The 25,676-nt window shown below is 36.3% G+C and overlaps 1 protein-coding gene across 1 annotated transcript in view; it reads left to right on the forward strand.

Moving 5' to 3' along the window:
* LOC106165494 (homeobox protein Hox-A3) overlaps positions 1 to 25,676 on the forward strand; it is a 104,840-nt gene that overhangs the window by 23,301 nt on the left and 55,863 nt on the right. The window contains exons 3-4 of the mRNA XM_087016431.1: positions 7,233 to 7,372; positions 8,623 to 8,811. The gene's annotated coding sequence lies outside the window, so the exon portion shown is untranslated. The remainder of the gene's footprint in view (positions 1 to 7,232; positions 7,373 to 8,622; positions 8,812 to 25,676) is intronic.

The following is a 25,676-nucleotide window of genomic DNA, read 5'->3' on the forward strand; positions in this document are numbered from 1 at the left end:
AACGGTGAAATCGACATGTCGATGGAGAATTAATGGCATTTCTGGCTGGTCCAGCGTCCACAAGGGCCTGCCACTTAATGAAACTGTAAATATCGCTCAAATCAAGCGAATAGACCGTGACTAGCCGGGTCGACCGGGGGATCGTTGTAGAGAGAATAATGGTCCCAAACAAAGCAAATGATGGGGGTAGAGGGGATGAGATATGGGACTCGGGGGGGGGGGGGGTCGTGGACGAAGCTTAGCTGTAAAAGTTATTTTAGCAGAGGCCTAGATAATCTGCTGGTTCACAACCATGGTATTAAAATCCGAAATTAAAAGGCCTTTAAGCCAGAGGTGTAATGTACAAGATAGCACGGCAGCGATTGAGATGACAAAAACAACATTTGATGTTTTAATTGGAATAATATTAAGGGTTGTTTTACGAGGGACAATCTCGCCTGCGTTTCTGTTAAAGGGGTCAGTTTGATTTACTGCAAAAAGGCGCAACCTTTTAGAATAGTAAGAAGTAAGTCACTGCTGCTTTGAGCAAAAGGACTGTGCCTACGTATGGATTAAAACTAACGTCTGGGATCGCAAACTTCTTTTCTTAATCAAGTCAAAAACGTGACTTAAAATTAAGTCCTAGTTCAAGGTGTTTCTTTTTGAAATCGATAGAAGAGAATAGGGATGCCAAAGAAAGATAACAGTTCAAAGGGTTTCTCATCTTCTCAGATGTCATTGGCTCTTATTTCCTCGCAATTTCCTTTTTTGTGCCCACTTCAATACAAAGTCAATTAAAAAGAATCTCTGGAAGCTAGAGCGCTCCAAGACACCGCGGCTGCACAGTTGATTTTGAAAAACAGGAAGCGTCAGGAGCACCGTCTGCTCTTAGCAAATAAAGCTTCTTTTTATAAAATCCGACAGGTCTTCACGCAGTTTCCGAGGGATCGATTCATTGCCGAGCTCGACAGAATGAAATTCACTTCGAAGATCACCGGTCCAAGACCTTTATGTTCGATTAGATTCCAGGATTCTAGCTCAGATTTTCACAATCCATTTTTAACCATTCTACGGATACCGATGGACCCCTGAACCAGTCTTTATAGCATCGACGTTGAATTATACCCACACCTGGCCAAGTTGCAATTTGTAATGGGGCCTGATAGTGAAACAGACGTACTTGAGTTACCTGGAATGATCCTGGGGTCCGTTTCCAGGTTTCCGATTGTTTTCCATTCCCCATAGATTTCATGCTGAGCTCCGCTCGCGAACTTGATGCTTTGACAGTTCGTTCCCAAGCGATCTTTCCTGAGTGGCGCACTTGATCAGGGTTTGATCAGATAGGCGGGCTCGAATTTTTGAAAACCGATCTGCGTCTTTTTATCGTGTTTCTTGCAAATGAATGGACCGGTGACTCGGTCGTTTCTCGTTCTTGATTTATATATTTTTTGTTCATTTTTGTTACGATTGAAGTCTGGTAGAGTTAAATGGTTGTAAAGGACGCAGGTGTAGGGAATAGGAGAGTTGAGATGAAAAACGGCGATAAAAGAAAAGACGGGCAATTAAGGACAGCTATGTTTCGAATCAATGCAAATGTTGAAAAAAAATAGAAAAAGAAAAAAAATACTTAACAGAGAAAAAGAAATTATACTTTGTAGTTTTCATAATAAAAAAAATCAAATTTCAAATATATACTAAGGATGAGTTTAATCTATGCTTTCACGTGCAGTAAAATTGCATTTTATTGATCTCATACATTTTTTCATTTTCATTGCTCAAAACATTTAGCATTGCAAACATTCCCGTGATTCATAGATAGCAAATGTTGCATAAGTATTTTCGTTTGTGCTGCATTCTTTAGATATGATTAAAATGTATGTTTTAGGGTTAATTTTCTTTTTATGAAACAAAGAAATACCAATTAATATAACATAATCTGTCTCTTGTGTAATTACAAGAGGTGAGATAAGGGAGCAATAAATTTGTCGTTCGTTATCGGTTGAACCAATTGAAAATAACAACAAATGCCAAACAATAGCAATAAAAAATAAATAAAATAATTCATAATATGATTTAGGGCAACGAAAACCATCTTTAACACCGCTTACCTTGAAGGCAATTTCTGCTAAATTCCAATGAAAATAGAGACTCGGGTATATAAAAATAACTACTGATACTTCTCCGACTATATGTAACTATAAGTAGATAATAAACCTACTGATAGTGTAAAAGTCCATGTTAAACATTTATTATCTCTACAAATTTACCTTAACAGACGGATGGACAACGTTCAGTCTACGGTCACATAGACAGGTAAGTTACTCCCCCCCCCAAAAAAAGTCAAAATTTGAAAAAAAAAAAAAATCCCACCTAGACAGTTACCTATAAACAGTATGACAAGCAGTATAGCACAGTTGACACTACACAAAATGTCCACTTCATTTATACAGTGAAGCACGGAAGGTCTGTACATTGATGACTACCCATGCACTCTGGCCAGTGTAATTTTTTAACAGAATTATACCGCGTTTTTCGAGAGTGACAGAAGTGTAAGAAATACATAACGCACTACCCACATAACGCACTTTTTCAGGTAAATATGATTTAATTTCGAAATTTAGTGCACACTTTCATTAGGAGAAAATGCTTAAATGGATGAAGACAAACTCCAGGGATTCAGCAAAATGTAAAAGGTAGCAATAATGATAGCGGGGAGCCCCCACGGCACAGCAACTCACACAGAGAGGGGTGACATGTGTTAACATTATGCATGCAGCGAATTTAGCCGTTTCCGGAGACAATTTAAAGAAAATCAGAGAGAACAATATGTTTTGGATAAAAAAAAGAATATTGAGACCACATGCATGGCGCTGCTGTCGATATATTCCTACTACTGAAATTTCTGGAATGACAATAATTTCTCCTGAATATATATGAAAGTAGAGGAAGCTGATGCGTATACATGGATTTCAAACATACTCCCTAACCCTGTTCTTCATACTCCCGAAACGAGAAAGAATTATTAATGGCGTATCAATTAAAACTATGGGATATGTCCCCGTGCTTAAATCACAGAATGTCGCAGCCGAGACAATTTTAATCATTACAAATACAATGGCTAATAGAGGCATTTAGAAGGTATTTTATAAAATACACTTACCTGACGTAGGCAGCGCGCAGTGCCACTTCTTCTTTTAGCAGAAATATCCAATATCATTTGCTCGGGACGAGAAGAGCACAAGTATTCGTTCTGGTATTCTAATTGACCCCTGTAGTCAAGATTTAAGATTATCAGTCTAGTTTTATGTCTATTAAATGTGTAGGGACGGTGTTTTAATGGTGATAAAACTGTCAGTGGAAAGGCGAAGGGGTTTTAAGGTTCTTTACGGATCTTTGGTTTTTATTTCTTATTTATCTATTTGTTATTTACTGCATAAGGATGTTTCTCGGGCCACCAGCATCGGATTGATTGCATTTGACTGTGTTTTTGAGCAATTCACTCCCTCCTTTTTATTTGATTATTTATATCTGTAACTGAGCACATGCAAAATAGATATCGAAAATATATTTCAATCTCTGGTATAAAATAACTTGGCGGTCCATTTTAATTTTTGATATGCTATGATTATTTAATCATTTTATCTTAACCGTGCAAAAATGGAAAAAAGGAAAAATGATGAAATAAAAATATAATTGAATAAAGAATACTTCAAACACTATATGTATATATGTTGAAAAATTATTTTTATCGAACAGAAAAAAAAAACTGCGGTTTAATTGAGAGAGATTAGCCATGGATTATATAGCGATTAAATAGGACTGACTTTCTAGTTTGATTATGAAAACGACAGGAGAGAAAAAGTGCAGTTATCAGAACTGCAGACGGTGGTTTAAAAATAAATACACATTTAGAGCAAAAATGAACACAGGTAAAAGCTGTATGTGAAAGCAAAAAAAAAAAGAAAAAAGAGAGAGGACTTCAGCATATACGCTCTCCCGAGCTAGTTACCGAAAATGCAAATACGGTAAAAAGACACATACATACCATCATCTATCAATATTAACCCTAAGCTGTATTAACGTCAAGGTTAATAACTGAACCGGTTCGTGATACAAAACACAAACCGGCCACTTTTCAAAAACACAAAAAATAAATACACCACAATTCCGCTCTGATTATGTGACGAGTTTACCGTCTACAGCCGTCTGTGGGGTAAACGACTTAAGTCAGGATGGGGATGGGGGGACGGTTACAAAAAAAAAAAAAAAAAACAACTTTACATTAAAAGTTGATTTCTACTTTGCGACCAACGTTTAAGTCCGCTTTCGCTAAGACTGACCTCATATGAAAATTTCACCTGTTTAGGGGAAAATAAGGAAAATGCAAATGTTGCAGGTTGAAAATTATTATGTGTCAGTAGATAAAACGTACATGTACCACGAATTTACCCCGAATTGCGTATTAACAAAATCCTGGACTAGAACTTAAGACCAGCAATCGATCTAAAGTTATTTTGAGAAAAATGGCTCCAGAAAAGAGCTGTCCAGTTTGTGTCCTGTGCGTCGACTATAAATTATTTCGTCATGGACGAGGGGGGGGATTTGTCATTTCAGTCAGAGTTGCTTGTTTGATGTAATGTCTCATACCCTTCACAACGATTCATTACAATGGGATGACATATAGGGTATAATGCATTTAAAGCGATTATCTTCGTTAATTTAAAAATATCATTATTGAATCATATTTTTTGCTTTTAGCAATGTTATTATCTTTTAAAATTATGAAAATTATAGCATAGTTTAATGTCTGAGCATACTAACACATGTATTTCTTTTTTCTACTTTCCTTATTCACTCTAACTCTAGAGTTAAACATATTGTTGAATTATTTATATATTTATGTATGTATATTTTTCTATGTATTTATTCACTTTTCCTTTTCCGGATCAAGAATCCGCGTCTTAAAAAAAGTGACTTACTTTCTCGTGGTGTAAATGTATTATAAAGCAGCAACTAAGTTCACCAATGCAATGTTAATCTATATGCATACACATGTGTGTATTTAAACGGTTACACCACTACACGTTTCTCCTAACTACTGTTTTCCTTACACAAAACATAAACAACGAGAACAAATTGCTAAAAATGCCGAATAAGGTTATATAAAACAAATTGATAACCAATAGTGCGGCCTTACATGATTAGAAGAAATAAGGATCAATACATTAAACCATGTACGGTTTTGCTCCGGTGTATCTAGTTACTTTCAATTACACCTCAAAAAGCTCATTTCGTGTTTTATTAGCAGGATATTACTACAGATGTGTAGCTCTTGTTGTAAGAGGACACCCGCGCGAACTGATGAATAGGGCTTATTTTAACGAAATTCGGCGCGTGCACCCCAAAATGTGAATAAACACAATTTAAACGTGCAGGTTAATATTCCTTAAATGTCTCCGTGTCAGAAATAGACACCGCGGATAGAAAGATGCAGAGAAATTGACACATGAAAGTAATACCCAGGTCATTAATCACGCACTTAATATAAGTCTTGACAGTGATTGGCTAGATGTTCTCGGATCTCCCTACGGAGTACAAAAGCTGAAAGAATACTCCGCATAGAACATATCTGATAAATACTGGAGCTATGACCTAGAGAGATCCTAGCCATGTGTCATAGAGATAGAATCGAATTTCTCTCTTTTTTGTAAAAAGGGACGCTGAAAGAAAATTTAATGAATAATCCTCATGCTCGGCGAGATTGGCATGGCTGCGTTGGAAAATTGACAATAGAGTTTCATCAACCGCTGAAGAAGAAAAAAATGGAAAATGAACTAAAGAAGAGGAGACAGAGACTTGGGTTGTCTCGACCTTGGGCGTTTTCATGAAAGGAAATCTTAATCCCCAATATCTGTTTAGTGTTTCTCCCAACCCCGAAGGCGAGATGTATCAAACGCGTGCTTGTTATTTATATTTTTCAACATCTGTCGTTCCATCACCGACGCGACAGCAAATCCGCGTTACGTTTGACATTTCCCTTGTAAAGGAAAAAAGTCATTATTATTTAGCTCACTTCAATGCAGCTAATAAATCGTAGACTCACTTGTTTACACCTAATTACAGTTACTGAATAATTTACAAGTACAAATTTGCAGTCAGTTGTAAAGAAAAATAGGGTCATATTTAAGCACAATGTTGGCTAAGGACCGCATCCGCGAGCAGTAAAAAACAATGCAATACATTGTTAAGTATTTATTGGATTGTTTCAATGACAAGCGTCATTAAGTCATCTGTGTAACATTACGCGGTGCGTTTTTTTTCTGTAAAAGTTTGGATATCGATTACCGTTACCTCAAGCTGAATTTCGATAAAAAAGGATTATGTTTACTTTCAAACAAATTATAGTTATTTTATTTATATTGAAAAGGGAAAGTATGTTGTTTACTTGAGAAATTGCGATTGTCATTATCTTAAATATTTGGTTCTTAAATGTATTTTAAATGTGAACGAAGACACCGTGAAACGCCAATTTAATATGTGATTTTGATCATTTTGACCTGTCGCCATATACCCAGCAAATTATTATCTCTGAATTATAAGCATACCCAATTTGTTGAAAAATTATATAGACACTTATATCCATACAAAATGAAAAGAGTATATATACACACGCACATGACGCTGGAAAGTGAGTACTTAGATTAATCAGGGATTGGAAATAATGGTATGTATTTTGAATAGGCACAACCTGAACAGTAATCTATATAAAATCAATAAACACACGTTTTACAACTGCTAATATATTGCCAAAAACCTTAAAACCAATGAAACAAAAAGGAAAAAAAGGTGGTCTAATGTGGTAATGTGTGAAAGAAAGAAAGAAAGAAAGAGAGAAAGAAGGAAGGAAGAAAGGAATGGAAAACAGAAAAAGAAAAGCAGAGAATGGATTTGCATTGAACAAAAGAAAAAATTAGACTTAGCTTTTCTGAACTACTTTAAGATAGAAAAAAACATAAGTAATGTTGAAAAGAAAGGAATACTGTACTCCTATTAGAACTTTGTGTGGCAGAAAATACACGCTGCTGCTGTCTTCGCCCCCATACCTCTCTCTATCTGCAATCTTAGCACACTTCCCAGAATGCTCCGCAGGCTCTCCTAGACCCTCCTCCCGCTCTTGACTGACGCGTGGCGAGCCCGCGCATATATAAACCTTAACAAAAATCGAATTTTCTTTTGCTGAACCTCACTCGTAGATTCCTTCGAAAGAGAGCAGCTTTCCGCTACAAGTTTCAATTGTTCGACTGTTGGTTACGGCTAGGAGAGTTCAAAGAGGGAAGAGAAAAAGGAAGAAGTTTCATCTAAAGATAACCCGCCGCTGGAGAAATAACTCGTGGTAAGTTGTGGATTAAGTTACTCTCATTTCAAACTCATGTATCGTTTTGTGATAATTTTCTTTTCATTTATTTTCATTTGGTTTGGCTGGATTGCACGGCGTCGGGTTGCCGTCAGTCACGTGAATGACACTTGATGTCAACAGCCATCTAGCACCCGCAGATGACTTTCTCATTTAATACCGGCGTTCTTGTCGATTTCACCGCATTGGGTGAGCAGCGACCGAACACAAGTTTGAATTTAAATTCGTTTTATAGCTTTAGCCCATTAATGTCAAGAGCAGCAATCCGTCTTGTCGGAAAGAAAGGTAATATATATAGCGTGTTGCCACTACAGGTTCGTCACATGTAATCTCGTTAGAGCGAGAATTAATTAGGCAGTAGCGGTGCTTGGACTTATATTATGGGATATTAATGGTGAAAAATTGTAGATTTGAACCACGTTAAGTGTCATCATCATTAACCTTGCTTTTATGTAGAGAAGGGCTGAGGGAAAGGAATCACCATAAACATAAATAACCTGTAATAAGCTACTCTGTCTACCTCTGTCATTTTACCCTCTATCTCGATCGTATTATAACCATGAGAACATTCTTTTGGTGAGCGTTTCAGCGGGCTGTGTCATGCGTTTCATAGGGTTTCGTCATTAAGAACTCGTCTTTAATGTTTCTTTAAATCTCTGCAGCATCGTAAAAAGTCGACTTTTCCCCATTAAGTCGATGATGTACGGGCTTGCTGACGCCGGGTACTTAATGCAGACTCACGCTGACTTGGATATTGCATATATATATTATTCTTAACACAGTTAGAACGCTTGAAATGCTACCTTAGCGGCTGCTGAGAAAGTCAACAGTCCGTCAGCTATCGCAAAAATCGAATTGTATTGCTTTTCTTCGTCTATTTTCTCTTAAAAAAGAGCGATCGCCATGGTGTCAGCGACACTTCGTCCCATCGGTCATTGGAGTTGCATATCGTCGATTTCCATATGCATGGATGTACTTCGGTGTAATTTCCAAGGAATGATTCTTTCCATTCTGGGAATTATGTATCTATTTTATGCAGGCGAAAAGGGATAAATTATGCATAGTTTTCGTTTTCAGTACAAGTATGGTGTATTGTTATACATGTATTGTTATACATGTGTACAGATGATAATGATACACGTTGGACACTATAAAGGGAATCATGTTTTATAGGGCCCAACAGTTTTCTGAGGTAGGGACTAATTCTTCCTCGTTTTCCTGTAAACAAGGTTGGTGGTCAGCTACTACAAGTGGTCAAGGAAGCGTTGGCCCGGTCAGAATTGAAGAAGCCAGCGAGATCTGACAACTGGCGGAGATCTGCAGTGACCAGTGAAATCACCAGCAGCGTCCATCCTGAGGGAGTTCACCGCGTGCGTGTAGTGGTCAAGACTGCCCAAACTGGACCCTCCAAGTTGGTGGTGAGTACACAGATGTGTCCGTTCGCTGCTCCTCCTTCCATTTCAGCGTTCACGTAACTCGTCCGCTTTGACGTTCTACCGCCGGCCAAAGCACCGCAGTAATTAAACGAAACGCGTAATCGCAAGTGACATAAGTGTGTCTTTCCATTTAAATCAAAGCCGCTCTGGGGTTGGTTTCACACTGGCCGACGTGGGAAGGGTAGTTTTCTAGCTCAATAAGCGTTAGATAAGCAAGTGTAAAAGAATACGATCTCTGTCCACCAAGTGCCAAGTTTATTGCCCGCTTCCCCTTGGAAGTTGCGTTTGATCCGCTGCGCCGTGAGACCACCTCCGCCCTGATAAAGCTATTTGCATGGGTGGCATTCTGAACTCCTCGTTTTCTGGAATTTTACTGTAAAAATGAATCTACAGATAAGGCTGGAATGAAAGGAAAGGAAAAGCAGGCTGAAATGCTTCTTTAACCAAACAGCATTCTTTCTGTCAATCCTCATGACTTAGATTTATCTTTTATCTCCTTCTGTTTACTCTTTCTATTTTTCTCTTTTTTTTTCGTCAGAGCTTTTTAACATAAAAAAATCGAGTAGGGGTTGCTCAATGGAGATAAAAAAGTAGCGAATTGATTGGACAATTTAACTTGTCGTTTTGGAACGCAACATATTCCCTTCATTGTAAACTTAACACCACTTCCAATTATAGATAGACGAAATGAAGCAGTAGATTTAGTCAATTTTGGTTTAAAAGTTTCAAAAAAATTGTAAAAGGCATACATATTTATTAGGTTTTGCGAATTAAATATTTAACTATTTTAGCGTTTTCTATCCTGAGAACGAGTGCGCACAGTTATATCTAACAACTAAATAAGCTTGTCCAAGGTCAGAAATTTGATATCCGAAACGGCATATTTAAGTTAATGTAAACATTTTTCATATTTGTCTATTTAAAGTGGCCTCCGTTGAATTAACTTTGATTGATGGCCGTGGTGACTAGTAACTAGGTATAAATGTCTGTTTTATATTTTCAACAACATTCATATTCAGCCCTGGCAAAGTTAAGTATAGCAAGTGTTATTAGATAAAAATGATTCGAAAAAATGTTATTGTCTCCAAGTTGGAAAGACACCAAACATAATCCAGTCTGTTAGAAAATTAAAAAAAAATGTATAAAAAAAGACAAACGTCACGGTATAAAGGTTTATTTAATGTCTAAAACTAAAAAAAAGAGCTTAATGTTTAAAAAAAGACATTTTTAGGACAAATTGCAAGTGCTGCGGACCTTTTACTATTATGTCTTGACGTTGATTTATTCGAGATGTTACGCAATGGATCACGGTGTAAACAACCCGGACGCGAAATTACGGTAAAAAGCACGAGTTTCTATTAATCAGAGAACAAAAGTGGATGTGTGGCAATGGCAGACTTCAAAGAGTTAAGAGTCTATGCGAAGAACCATTACTCGGCCACTCTAAACACTAAAGGTCATTGTGGAAAAGTATTCTAAACCAAAACGGGGAATGAGGTGAGTTATCGAATTCGGCTCGCGAAACTGTAAATTTTCAATACTAAGTTAAAATGGGAAGATACGGATCATATACTACAGATGAGGAAACCTGAACGTTATCGTTCTTATTTAACGAATAATGAGTATTATTATTATTCTTTATTTTTCTTTGAAAACACGACAGATAAGAAAGGCTGATGCAAGCGATACGGAATGTTGTGCATTTCAGAAGGATTGGAGAAAACATTTTTTAATAGAAAACATGCCTTAGGTAGAATACACGATGTGTCGGGCCTCCTTGTGCTTCTGGCGGTCGATTATCAAACAAAGAATTGAATATTTGTATTGTGTCGCAAGTTACAAAATTACTGTAATACGTGAAGGATTTGGAAGACGTTCCAAAAGCCTTTTCTTTTGAAAAACAATTTAAATCTGTTCATCTAAATATAAATATAATCCTTTAACATGATTTTATTTCTTACATGGAGCGACAGGAAGCTCACCTTTGCGTCAGCCAGTGTATTTTTATATTTTCGAAACACAAAATAATGCTTTAGCCCCGAGCTGCAATAACGGTCGGAAATGAGACATTTGCGTGATCAATTTAAATATTTCTAGAATTTTTCGATCAAATTCTAGGACGTCGGTTTATCTTTTCCTTCTCAGCTGCACTCGTTCACAAGGATTCCCTCTCTGGCGACTCCTCGGCGCCGGGATTTTTTTCTGCCTCAAACCGAAGCTGCATACTAACATTCTTTTACTAGCTAATCAATTGTGGATATATTCTATCGCAAGAATACAAATTACACTGTCGATATCCAGTAGCAATTCTAAAATACTGCAGATATTGTTTAAATATATTCTTGTCACCTGCGAATTGAAATATTGTGTATTTTTCATTAAATTTGTTCTGATATTTCATTATGTTGTCTTTTACTGGATAACTTAACGCAATTAATTTTATGTTTCTTATTTTTCGTTGTTTCGACTTTATAAGCTAAGAAAAGGTACAGACGTTTGATTCTTGTCATTTAGAAATCTTAATATATAATTTATTTCTATAATTCATAATTCTAATTTCTAATATTTTAAATACAATGACAGTGGTCGATTTTCTCCATACAGTCCACAATATAATAATAGATCACCCTTAACAGCATTGTTTGAAATATACAGTCACACTGAATATACTTATTCTTCAAAACAGCGTAGAAATTATTCGAAGTTTTAACTAGCGCACCACCAACACGGTGGCAACAAGAATGTCACCGCAAACGTTTCACCTGTCCTCTCATGCCTCGCCAGGCGCCATATGTGTCATGTTGTGGCCTGTATACTACAGAGAAACTCGTCGTTCTCAAAATCAAATAATTTCAATTATTTGGGCGGCCCGGAGTAGATCAAAGGTATCGAGTGACCCAGTTGTAGTACATCAGTTGTAGAATTAAATGTGGGATTGGGAAGGTGGTGGTGTTACTGGTAAAATAAGGGCCCATTGAGCAGCTCAGGACAGTGCAGGGGGAAATGGGGGAGGGGGCGGAATATAGGTTTTACCTTTGCCTGGGTAAGGTGGTCTATTGCCCAACCTGTTTTGGCTGTCCAGTGAATTTTTTCAATTCAAATGAGGTCCGATTGGTAAACATGAAGTCACACGCATTTGTGCATTCGATTCTCATAGAAAAGCAATAGGTTAAATATTAAATAAAAAGAAAATTGTCTAAGGGAAGGAAAAAAAAAAAGAAATGAACAGAACAAAACAGAAAAGAAATGACAGACTGAGAAAAAGACGGAACAGACAGATATGCATATGCTTGTAGCCAGACAGGGAAACAGGCGGACAGACAGACAGACAGACAGACAGAGATAAACATATTTATCCTGGTTATACCAATAACTGTATAAGGCCACTCCATCAGACACCAATAACAACAAAAACGTTAGTTTCAGAAGCAGAAAAATGCACTCACAAGTACAAGTGATACCCAAGTAATTTAAGAAACGAGCATCTTGAAAAATAATTCAAGTAGCAAGAGTGTGTCCGAACCTTTGATCTCCTAGACGGGATAACTCAATTCCAACTCTCACTTCCCATGGATCTGTTTGTTTGTATAGGAAGATACGCGTGCCGGCGAGACTGGACGTTATGACCGCACCAAACGCAATGGACATTGGTCACTGGTAGCATTAAGTGCACTGACTGGCGGCTGCACTTATAAGGGACGCACTTGTTAATGAACAGTCAGCACTAAGATGGGTGGATTTGCTGTTCGTGTGATGTCTCTTTTAAAATGCGTCGTTAAGTCGCTCCAGTTCTGAGAATTCTTGTGAAAAAAAGTGGGCGCGCTGGGAAGTGAAATTATAATTGGATAAGAGACCTATTGATTATTATGAATTTAATATACAATGAAGTTTACACTATTAAATCTATTGGAATCATCTCTTAAGTGCACGGAAAGCTATTCCTAAAGTGCTTGTAAAAAATGTCCAAAATGCCCTCTTCGGCTTCTCTAATTTTATGCGGATGAATAGGTGCGATACGATATGTATACCATTACGTAGTATTTGCTGAAGAACACTGTCTTCTCCTCTCTCTCTCTCTCTCTCTCTCTCTCTCTCTCTTAAGAATCAGTTCTCCTCGAGGAGCCATAAAACATCACCGTCCTATTAGTCAACATCTCTGCAGTTTGTTCTCTGCAAATGGAATACTCTTGTCGATTGGTAAAATTTGATTATTCGCTCTCTTGAGAGATAGTCAGACAATGTGTCCAAAGGATAATTATAACAATTTGACGCCGCTGTAGGCGTATTTAGAAGTTTTAGTCTGTGACAAGATGTTCGACACATTGATAAATCTAAGGCGGGAACATTACTGATGATTATCAATACGTAGATTAAAATTAACACTGACACTGATGGAAAAATTAACCAGGATTTCTGCTGAACTCAGTTGGCCGTTTGAATTTCCCGGGGGTAGAGCGTGATTAGGTCTGAGTGGATTCTTTCCTTTAAGAACGAATGTGATCTTATTGCAAGAGTATAATAATGATAGAATCCTTGATCAATAGGCTTATTCGTTATTTTCAAATAAATAAATAAATGCATAAATAAATGAAATTCAACCGTTATTGACAGCTGCATTTTCAATAAATTAAGGGAAGTACGTTAAATTCTGCGTTTAAATTTGTGGGAAAATAGTTATGCTTTTATTTCATGATAAGCAGTAATGGAAGTGTAAGAAAGTTTAACGCTTATTCAGCAGGGTGAAGATCTTTTTGTTAACTTCAGCACATTATGCGCTTCTTATATAATTTTTCTTATCTGACCCTTTAAACCTTATCAACCCTTTCAAAAAATATATAGATATTAATTAATCCAATTATAAGTGTCTTATAGAAAAATAAAAATTAAACAGATTTAAAGAAAAAGAAGATAGTTATAATTTAAGGATGCAAACCTATTCTAAATCTTAAAGTCGCTTCCAATAAAATTATCAATTTTAACATCCTAAAATTGTGTAGAGAAAGAGAAGGTTTATAGGTTACACCACATGCTTGTCTATGACAAATTACTATGTTTACACTAGAAGAAGATTTTTTTCTATCTTCATTAAATGTAAACCCCCCCAATACTTAACTCAACTTATTTCTGTATATTTCGGAAACCACATTTCCCGCCCACCTCTAAAATAGCCATCCGCATTTAACATACTTCAGCAGGATATCGGTGACATTTAGGGGGTATTTTCATCATGGCTTTCAGTCAAATAATGTTTATTTTGATATCGATCCTGCAGACATTTCGAGACTCTTTTCAATTCAAATTCGAGTCTAGTATCAACGATCCGGAACTTTGTTTTAGAAAGTTACTGTAAGACCTAGTCGAGTGTCTGTATTAGAGGTAATTTTGATCGATTTTCTTTTCAGTTTTTTATCTACTTCGGGCAGCACTTTTTATATCCTCACTTCTCTTAACTGCATTGACAATTCTGCTGGTAACTAGTTTTTTCTTATAGATCTGAAAAAAATCCTAAAAAATGCCTAAGCTAATTTTGCTGAAAGTGGCATTATTAAAACTCTGTATGCGTGTATTTAGCCCTGTATGGTATTTTCAGCCTTTATGAGGTTAAAGACATTTAATTATAAACAAAATGAAGTCACATCACTGCTCGTATGAAATATAACTAGCAAACACCGCGAACTAAGGGTCCAACATTTAATGTTGAACTTAAAAACGAACCCTCTGTCTAATTTTTTAAACGAAAAAATTATTTCATGTGTGCATTTTACGAAAAAAAAACATTTTGTTGATTATTCTTTAGACGTTAAGAACGGTGGCGTCAAAATTTTTTTGATTGGGGGATTATCCATTAATATTTTTTCGTGGCAAACATTGGTTTGCCTGATGTAACGTTGTCGTTGTCGCCCTTCGTACTGTCAGTCTCTAGTAAATTTATGAAAACACAACTCTAGATATAGAACCGTCATCTGTCATAAAAGCGCAGTTTGAATATCTTATTTTTAAATGTATAAAAATTCTTCATTTTGTAGAAAAAAATGATGCAGTATTTTCTTAATTCCAACCATTGATTAAAAAAATTTTTTGCACCATTCAAGCGCTACTGCTAAACCATAGATTTTGCTAGTGATTGAAAGCGTGTTTTGACAGGTTAATTTTTCTCGACATTGCCTTTATTTCCCTATAGTTCATGCCGATATCTCAACACAGTTCTGATTAATTCATCAATCATCACACTGATGTTTGTTTCAATGATTCTTTATTTCTAACCTAGGTATGTAAACGTATACATACCGAATAAATTTTACACAGAATCAAAAATTGCACATGAACAGATAGGAATGTGGTTTATAATTAAAATTTAAGAAAAGAATTGCGCAACAAATGCGTCAGGCAGACGGCTAGAGATACGGAGAATCATAACTACTAGTAATATTAATTAAAATATATACATTCAGAGTGACTGCATTGATAGAAATCCATTTAATCCTAAGAAGTTGAAACGTCTTGTAGAATAAGAATGGCAAAACAGAGTGGAAAAGTATGCACATTTGAAATAGGATATTCAAAGTTTTACTCCACACTGGCTACATTTTGACCAAGTGAATTTCCGCACCTGTTTTGCTTCGATTTTTCTTATTTCATTATACACAATTTCCAGACTCATTTCCATAAACTGTCTCTTTTATCAATATTTTCTACAACATCCTCTCCTTTTCTTTCTTCGAGTCATCTCCTGTTTTCTCTTCTTTCTTTATTTCTTTCTTCCTTTCACCATCAAAATTACGCATGGTTAATTCAACCCTTTTCCCCCGGGACAGCTAGCTCATTTTTCACCCAGAATAGAATGAGTCCTCCGCTTGAGCCCCTGAAGCCAACGCTAGTTATTCCCAGCATGATCTCATTAGCATAGAGAATCTTCTTTTAATGGCATTATCCATCAGTACTAAAGGAATAAATGAATTTGTCTTACGAAGCGCTTTGTACATTCTGTAACTATACTGGAGCTTTTTCCCCCGAGGACCCAAAGATTGCGCAGTTTTAGCATGGAAATTATTAGGTTTATTCCTCTTGTTTAATTTCCTCCCTTCTTTCTATGATATGGTTTTGAGTAACTCAATCCGGTGTGTCGTCCTGAAGAAAAAAAAATCAAAATTCAAACTTATGATTTGTAAAATATTTACCATCAAAACCACATGGAGTTAAGATGCTTTGGTAGAGGTTATGAAATTTCTAAGAAGTTCTATCTCAGGCAATCGCTTTGTGTTGTCAGTATAAGACCACAAAGGTCTTCTACCCATTTCCTAAGGAAATAGAACCAAATATCCAACACTCAATGGGAAAAACGATTCAAAGGAAGTAAGGCAGATTGACGAATTGGGCGGGAGTTACATTTAGCATCCAATGTTTAATTGAATTGGAGGTTTAATATTGTCTCTCTATAATTGAGAGGGAGGGATTCCTCCAATTGTTAAGTCGTCTGCAGTTGGAACTATAGTATGCTGGGGCGTTCTGGTGGAAATTAAAACAAGTGGCATTCTGGGTTTAAGTTTTTTTTGGATAGACTTAATGCTATTCTCTGTGTTGCCATCATCATCATATTATTATTATCACTATTATTATTATTTTACAAAAACGAAGGTGTGTGTGTGTGTGTGTGTGTGTGTGTGTTTGAGAGAGAGAGAGAGAGAGAGAGAGAGAAGGGCGATGGTCTTCCGAAAAAAAAAAACGCGATTCATGCTGTTTAGGAGAAAGAAATTCCAGTTTTTCAGACTGGCTTCATGGATTCAAAGAAGAAATTATTTACACATTTTAAATTGACTTCGTTGACACGGCGTACATTCGGCTGTAACGGAACCTTCTAAGTCAGTCTGCACATACGTTAGTTAAGTAAATCAGTTACATTTTTGTCACGGTTGTTTATGGTGAGATTAAAGAGCGGGTTCTATTAGGGAAACATTTGTTTACCATAGTAGAAAGACGGTGTTTACAGTCGATCCATCACTAGGTGTGTGGTCGTAAAGAAATTTCACGCATTGCATTACTGCACGCTCTTCTTACCTGAAGTGATGACTTTCAAGTTTTGCCTTTCTCCCCTTTTGTGCAGATAGTGGTTCTTCCATAACTACCGTATTATTTTTTACGCGTGAAACTGCTGCAATTGTTAATAGCTCGGGTCGTGGATGATGTACAAAGAAACATTCCATTTGTCAGTGTTAATGTTTCTGTTTTTAACTGTTGTATCGACTATTTCTGAAATATAACAGTAACAAGACAGCACACTTTTAGTAGAGGTTTCGGTAAAAGGCCTCGTTTCTTTTTACTGAAAGTGCATCTTCAATTGCAATTGCAGTTACAAATTGTTTAAGCAGCTAAATGTGTTGCATGCATTTCTTACGTGAGGATATCTTGCAGTCGTACAGGTGTGTATATTGTTTATCACTGTAGGCGTTGCTGTTGCGGTATAGTCAGATAAACGCTAGCAGTATTGCAACCGTTCATAATGTCATTATAATTCCAGCTACAATATCATTTGTTTAAAGGCACGGTTGTTTATTTAGGTTTTTATGCGTGTACATCTGGTGTGGTTGTTCATCTGCTCAAATTATGTGATAACTTGTACGGTTTTTAGTGTGCAATAATTTATTGTGTTCATCATTTTGGAGATAAGACTGGGGTTTGTAATGATATCTAGTTTCACAGTACTTTCCATTGTTAATGTTGTGGGTTTGAGCCTACCGCATATAGCACGGTGTATTACCATCCACCGTATCAAATAAAACTCAGGAGTATCTAGAAAAAATAGAGAATAAATATCTTAGTACTAAAGGTCAGGTTCATTCGAGTGCTTTTCCCATTCATCTTCATTTTTTCTCCACTTTTTTTCATCCAGTCAAGCTAATATATGTATAATTTGATATAAATACTAGAAGAATGCCTCCATTTAGACGCCGTTCTTTATGAGCTTCCTTTGAAAAGACGCTACACGGAGAACCAGGCGGTACGCTCACTAGCATCGGGGAAGCTTACACCGTCTTCACCAAGGGGACTTTTGTATCGTGCTTTATTTAGGCCCACCTGTGTTTTTACCCCCAAAGACGACCTTCTTTGAATTGAAATCGAACTCCAAAATACAACACTGGCTTTCTTTAATCAGTGTCTCTAAAAGGAGTAATTTTTCTCAATTAATTTTGAAAAATCGAGCCCGGGTTTTTTGCCTCCTGACGGTAGCGCACAATTACTGGAGGCGGGGCCCAAGGTCTTTTTTCTTTTAACCCTGAATGGTTTGGGCTCACTTGGGGAGGCTATGCGATTCAAGTTTCGCTTGAAAAATTGACTGCATGCCGCAAACACAATTTACTTTTTTTATTGATCGTCACTTTTGCTAAGGTCCAAGTTTCAATTCATCTGCCTTTGAACATTTCATAAACACATAAAAAAATACTGGCCAAAAGTAAACACATAGGGGATGTTTGTTACAATATGAACTTTAATATATTTCCACGATTCAGTTAAGGATAAACAATTAGGTTAATTAATGAAATAACATAGTTATATTAATAGAATCTCAGAAGGCGCTCTTACGAGTCGTGGTTATTGCAAATAAGGTTTACAGACATATTTTGAAATAACTTGAAGCAAATATAATCTAATAGCGATTTGGACCCCGACCAATCATAAATTTAATAACTGTCATGGAGACAGCAGATGTGCAGAGCAGAGAGCGCCAATCGTACGGCTTTGATTAAAACTGGGGTATAAAATAACGCCAAGCCAGCCACGGGGATTTCTAGATACAACATTTCAACGAAATATCTTACACCAATTGAATAAACTTAACATAAACATTATAATAGCAATTCTAAATCCATTTTAAGTTTTTATGTTACGTTTTATTTCAATTTACCAGGTTTGGCTACCGCTAATGACGTGTGAAAATGTGTAATTTTACCTTGTGAAATGTATCAAAGAAGTGGTACTGAAGTCTTTTAGGGAGCATAGCTTTGGTTCGTGGATAGAAAAGATGAATGTGTTAATTGCATCTAAAAAGAATTATGGATGCATCGACGCATTATAGTTTTCAGACAGGCGCTGTTTGCAATCCTACTTCATAAATTCTGATAACAATTAGTCGTGTTAACACTGTTAGTATAAGGTACAGTGTCGTTTGTAGAGCATTATCACGGGGTTCAAAATGACCAGAACTTATTATAAGAGATTGATACACACTTAAAGGAATAACTTTTGGATTTTGGCCATAGAAACATGCGCTTATGAGGGCTCAAGTCAAGGTCATGAAAAACGGATAAACACTGTGTAACAGAGGAGGGTAAACTTTTAGATCCTAGTAAAGCATCCTGATATTTGTACGAGAGGATGCCAGTACCAGTAACATCCTCCTTCGTTCTAAGTATGCTCCAGGGGATCTACCAAACAGTAACGTGTGCACTGTCGCGTGCTACCCATGTTCTCCGACACGACTTAATTAATTATTAAGTAAACTCTGTATGCGAACCGAACGGTCCTGGGAATTGTTGTACGGCGTCCTTACGCCATGGACTTCAAAGTTCATTAGTTACCATGTCAAGCGAGATCAAGCGATGCTGTTCTCGTGCAGTCGGCGCATAATTGAAATCCCTACCCATTTCATTTGGCATTTTATGTATTGATGGCGTTGTTAGCGGAAAGATTCATAGAGTCTGCCTTGTGAGTTCTTAATGTTCTCTGGTCTGTGTGGTTTTACTGGGAAGTAACATGTTGGGGTGTTCTTTTAGAGATCCCGCAAATGCAGTTCTGTGACTTACTGAGTTCTTTCTTTCTTTGAAACTATGAAGAGAAATGTTTTGTTATTATGTGCATTAATTCAGTAACTCACGTTTAACAGAAAGTGATGATGTCTCACTGCATTGTTGTGAAACAGCGTTTTTACATGCTCTTGTTAGGTCACTGTAAAGATAATTGATCAGTTTATTTGGTTCTCAAAACTTTAATGTGTTGTCCGTTTTTTAAAATTCCAAAATGGTATTGTCCGTTTTATTTAGTCAAAAGCCATAAGTATTTCTAATATGAATTATATATTGAAGGCTACGAGTTTTATTTGGTTTCTCCCTGTTTTGAAAGAAAGAAAGTAACGATGAGTAAAACAAATGAAAAACTGTTTTTGAATACCAGACTCTTCTTCGATTATGCTCGGATTATCTTTGTCGGCCATTCTTCACTCACACTGGTACTGGGAAACAAGCACACAAAAGAACGGTTAGAATCTATTCTGTCGCGCGTTTGCCCTTACCACCACAGTGGCGATATTGTATTTTATTCCAACACGTTTGCCGGCGTTCCGCAAGGCAGGTCTTCGATAACAACTCATTAATCAGAGACTGTTAAAGTTCAGAGAATATCGCAAGGATTGGATTTCGAACCAAACAGAGAAACTCCATTAATTTTGTCAGCTGAATTACATTTGTTATCAAAACATGAAGGTCTTTTGGCGAACGCCGTTTCTTTGCGAGCACAAAACATTGAAATTTAAATGACGCCGGTTATGAGCTCAATATCCAAAATCCATAGGAACATTTAAAATCAAATTCGGCCATGTGATAGTTATGCTTGAATTCATCGTCAAATAACTTTGCGTTTTTATTTTCTAAAACGCATAAATAACCCTAGTATATAGATACCAATGGCAGCACCTAAGAGCAGTATTCATATACATGTATATACTTCACACAAAAGATTGAAATAAGTACGATATATCCAGTTAAGCAAAGGGAATCCAAATATAGATGGTTAGAATATCTCTCACTATGCCATTCACATAAAACTAAAAAAAAACAATTTTATAAAACTAAAGCCCGTTTTTGGGAGAAGGAAAACATCATTACACGTAAATGTCTTTTTTTTTATCAAAGTCTGTATAGCCGCTCCCGCTGAGTATTTTAATGAAAAGACAAAGATTCAACTTTACTTAAATGTCAATGCCGTTCAATAATCGTGTACCATTGTAAGCATTTAATTGTGACGAATGCTTAATATCTTAAATTGGGCTTTATAAATTATATTTCAATACTGTTAAGTCACGCCTTATTTGTTGCTTTTATTTTCATGTCAACAAATGTGCATGGTAGACACACTTGCTTCAAACTTAATAATGATATAGATACACGTATGGATTGATAAATAACTAAATTCACTCAAATTTGACTAATTGATGACCAGTTGTAGTAAAAACCATTATGGTTTTGTCAATTATATAAGGTTTTTTATTTTAGAGTAAATTATATATATATATATATATATATATATATATATATATATATATATATATATATATATATATATATATATATATAGTTGTTGTAAATGTAATACATATATAGGATTGTATTTATACGCAAAAGACAAATAATTGATAAAATGTTTGGTTAGCGAGTAATATGGCAAGTGTTCAAGTGATAATCAACCCCTTTTTCTATATGCATTTATCAATTGAACTATTATTATTATTATTATTATTATTATAAAAGAAAATATGTCGGGAGTCGATGCAAGCTAAAATGTGCATATTTGTCCAACATAATTTTGAGACTTTGTTCAGTTCAATCTATGATTCATGCGGAGTGTGATGTGTATTTGGATATGATCAGTAACGTGACCCTTTGATCCTAGATAATTATTATTTTTTGGTCCAAAATACACCTTGTATGCTATGTTTTCAGGGGCTTTTATCATGGCCCAGTTAAATTTTGACTGTAATGGCTAAAGATGGGTCTGTCAAATATTTTTTTGACATTAATTTAATATTCACACATTTTGCGGAAATAATTAAGGGTCTGGTACTGTTAATACGTCCTTTTAGTGCTTTTCAATACTTCTGACCAATATGATTTGGCACTTTGGTTATTGTCACCACTTGCGTAACATTTGTGTGTCGTAAGTCTCAGTGATTATCGAAGTATGTCTGTGTACTATATGATAAGTTGCAACGGATTACATAAGATACATTTCTTTAAAAAGCGACGGATCTCAAAATGTTTTATAACCAATAGCGCTGTTTACAAAAGGCCAATCTTTTACTGGAGCACAAAGAATTAACAGTCTCAATTTGGAAAGACGTTTCAAAAATCCTTCCCTTTGAAGGCGACGAAAGATCACTCACAAGTTGAAACTTAAAGGTCACATTTTCTTTAATTACGGATAGTTTACCATAAATTTCAACAGAATCCTTCCTTAATGTACAGCTTTGATGAAAGATGGCGGCGAAAACGACTCTATTCTAAAACGTATGCCTGTCAATAGCAACATAGCGGTGTGAATGTTGACATTGAACACACACTTTAAATTGAGACTTAACGAACACTGTTTACTTTGTAGAACAGCTGCACAAGCGTATCAAACAGAAAAATGAGCACAACTTCTGTCATTTGGTTTAGAGTTTCCATGTCTGGGAGGCGTGACCTTCGAGTTGAAATGTCGAATACATTCGATGCATATTGACAGGAATGTGGCTATATTTGCTGGCGATTTGGACAGAACGGTTTCTGGATGGGTTTCAGTACATTGGTTTGGTTACGTTATAACTTGTTTTTAAGGCGAAGGAACTCTTTTGATAGGTTGAGTAATATGTAAATTGTTCTTCGTTGCAAATGCATTGCAAATTGTGTTCATCCTGCTATCGCCACGACCTGACAAAAAAGCTACGTTGGGGTGCAATGTTCAATTCACTAAAACTTCTTTACATTCCTACTCGTATCATATGTCAAACTTGATATTGTTTAGAAAAGGAAGCAATTAAGGCATATCGTACAGTTTAACATTGCGAACGCTCTGCTTAAAAATCAATAAGCCATATCGTTGGAAACGACGGCATTATGCAATGTAATGCCATACGTGAAGTACATAGAGCTAGAAATGATTATGATACAATTATATTACTGCATAAATATTCATCATGATAATAATAGTAATAATAATAAGAAAAAGAATAAAAAGAAAAGAAAAAGAAGAAGAATTGTAACAACAGCAGCAGCAGCAGCAGCAACAACAACAGCAACAAAGTCAACTAATTTCAAAAACATTGGGCTTATCCTGTCACTTTAAGTCGTGCATCACATTAATTCCGCACTGTAAACGGTTTGGCGGAGCAACAGCTTTTGAAGTATTGAATTTACGTGTTTAGTAATGCAAAGATTTGCTGCACCATCAAAATACAGAAAAAGTCAGTGTTAGTAAAAAGCAATATTATTATTTTGATTTTTGTATCCATCTGGTATACATAAGTGGGCATAGAAATAAGAAGTATGTAGCCTGTAAAATGGGATGTTTTTTTGGCATATTTTCACACTCATTTGCCGTTGTGTTGCGTTTTTCAGAATTATCAGATATAACTTCTGTTGATTTGGTTAAGATGGTCATTTTAAATTCTACATAAAATAGGTTTTTTATTTGTGGAAACGGTGATCATATATCACTACTACCAGTTGTCTCAATTTATGATTCACACTAAGGACAAGCAGTGACCAAGATTATATAAAACGACGAGGAGATATTTAGGTGCCTTATATAATCAACATTTATAATGTTTTAATATTTAGACAGCATCCTTACTTTTGACTCTCTGTTAAAATGCAGACCATACATACTGGTGTATCTATAAGTGCCATATATCCTGATTCGTAATTAAAAGTACATAATTTTCTTAGATAAAGCAGATTTAAAATGATTAGAGATTTGTTAACATAAAATGCTAGTGTGAGCCTAGTTTAAGTTGTTCTTCATTAATAAAATGGACCCTATGAGGAAGAGGCCACAGAACATTTTGCAAACAAAAAGTTCAGACATAGCAGATTGTGTCAATGGCCGATGGAAGACACCTTAAAGTGCAACTGATGCAACGCGGGATGTGACTTCACCGTCCTGTTCGTATACTTCGATCCTATCAACCAGCATTGGACCAATTTAATACTGAGTCATCGAATGATCCTGGCGGTTCTGTCATTGTGCAGTTTGGCATGAATGTTCTTTGTTTTGAAGCTTTAATGTCCGTTTACTTCAGAATATCGCTCATGAGTCTTGACCGTGGAATCTTTAATGATCACCTGAAACTGAATAAAGAGTACACGTACTAGTAATGTACCTTTATATTTCTGATTATGTTCATGCAGACAAGGGTAATACATATGCTCGGTGTTTGTAGCAAAACGCTTAACCGTTATTAAAAAAAAAAAAACTACATGCATATCTGTAAAGAACTGTACGTTATTCATTTCCAGATAAGAGATTCACGTAGACAGTAAGTACAGTGCGTGTGGAGGGAGTAACAAAAAGGCTGCAATTGGCAAAGAATATAGAGACTTTAAAAGGATTGAAAACGACATTGGTTTGGTAGCATGTAGAGATCCCGCAGCTAGACGGCCCTAGGGGTAACCGTTAACTGTAATTTCAATGCAACAGATCAAGGAAGTCGTAACGCACCGCCTGCCCCGAGGATGTCAAATGACAGTCTTGCGTGTGCCCAACTATCAGAAATAATTTAGCGTCACAAGTCTTCTGTTTAATAGATCATGTAGATCATTTTATGTGTTCGGTTTTATCTACGCGAGAACAGTGGGGTTAACGAGGCACGCTGCCCCTGCGCGCGTTAGACCTCATCACTCATGGTGGCTCCCCACGTGACCCAGCTCATGCATAGTCATAGGATGCTAATAGCGCACATCGCTTTTCCTGAAGCTTCCTGACCCTTGACCTTTCTCTGCTTTGTGCTGAATAGTGGTTATTTATTCCCTAACCGGGATCAGTCTTAATAGGGCTTGAATTTGCACCGCGGGTGAAGACTTGGAGAGCTCCGTGAAAGAGACCTGGGGTAAGAAGCATAATTAGTCAATTTTTACCAGAGCTACGGTTTGCAATTTTTTTCTAGGGTATTATTTTGACAGCAGCTAAGGTGAGGTAGTACTACAGGTAGTACTAGCAAGATGTGACGAAGATAAATAGGTGAATGCAAGTGCGTATGTGTACTTTGGTTCATATGATCTCAGTTATCCCTTTTATTGGTGTCAGCGTTTTTTTTATCGAGGGCTAATAACGGCGCACGGATGAAAAGGCCAAGTTGGATGTGTTGTGCTCCACGTTGAAATTAAATAACCGCGGGTATGTCTTCAAAAGTTTCCTACAACTTTTGCTAATGTTACCTTTGCAGAGCGAAGTGACTACTAGTTCAATCAAAATAACGCGTATAAGCAAATAGATTTAAAGAAAATAAAAGTAGGCAAATGCTATTTTTAGGAACGTTCCCTATAAACAGCGCACGTAAACTGTAAATTGTAAGTTTATAGTTTGATTATGCAAATATATTTTTGATTTTTGCTTTACCAGATACACATACCAACTAGCTATGAAGATTTTCTACCGTAACTCATTTTCAAAATGCCTTCAGGTAAAAAGCTCCCAGTTACAACAGCGTCTGAAGTAATACGATCAGCATGAACTCTACCCTATAATTTTTCGCTGGCTTTCTTTCGTTTTGGAAATTACCCCGTATGAACTAAAATGCTTAGATTATGTATATGGTCATTAAACTGCGACGTTCAAATCGTTGACTTTCCCATACTCGCTGGCGCTGTTAGTGTCATTCTGTGTACAAAAAGAGTTGAATTAATGCGCAAACAGATGGAAACGGATACCTTCAAATTGTTACCTAATAAAAGTTTTAATGCATTGTAACACACGCATGTAAGGTGCTCAAATCTTTGTCCAAATGGCCATAAATCATTTCTCAATAAAACAACATTTTATAGTCATTGACGTAGGCAAAGGTGGTTTATTCACAGTGCACGCAACTTCGAGACAAAACGTTA

This window comes from Lingula anatina, chromosome 7, assembly GCF_051362555.1.
Source record: "Lingula anatina isolate TDL-2025a chromosome 7, LinAna3.0, whole genome shotgun sequence".
NCBI classification, from domain to species: Eukaryota; Metazoa; Brachiopoda; class Lingulata; order Lingulida; family Lingulidae; genus Lingula; species Lingula anatina.